This window comes from Aquarana catesbeiana, linkage group LG03, assembly GCF_042186555.1.
Source record: "Aquarana catesbeiana isolate 2022-GZ linkage group LG03, ASM4218655v1, whole genome shotgun sequence".
NCBI classification, from domain to species: Eukaryota; Metazoa; Chordata; class Amphibia; order Anura; family Ranidae; genus Aquarana; species Aquarana catesbeiana.
In genome coordinates, this window is record NC_133326.1 from 468073489 (window position 1) to 468073740 (window position 252).

A 252-nucleotide genomic window follows, 5' to 3' on the forward strand; every position below is an offset into this window, starting at 1 on the left:
AGCATTATCAAAAATCGAAATATCCATTTCAGATAAAACAGGCCTGTGTAAAACCAACAAGAAAGCCAAAAAACTTGAACTTACAAAGTTCACATTAGGTAAAACCTGAAGGCTATATCAGACATCAGTATTTAGGAACAAGTGATTTTGTGGAGTTTAAATTCGCCCCAAAACATCAATGATGTTATTATTTATTTTTTTTTTTAATCACATCGATATAATTTTTTTTTTTTTTGCTGGATGTTTTGCAGT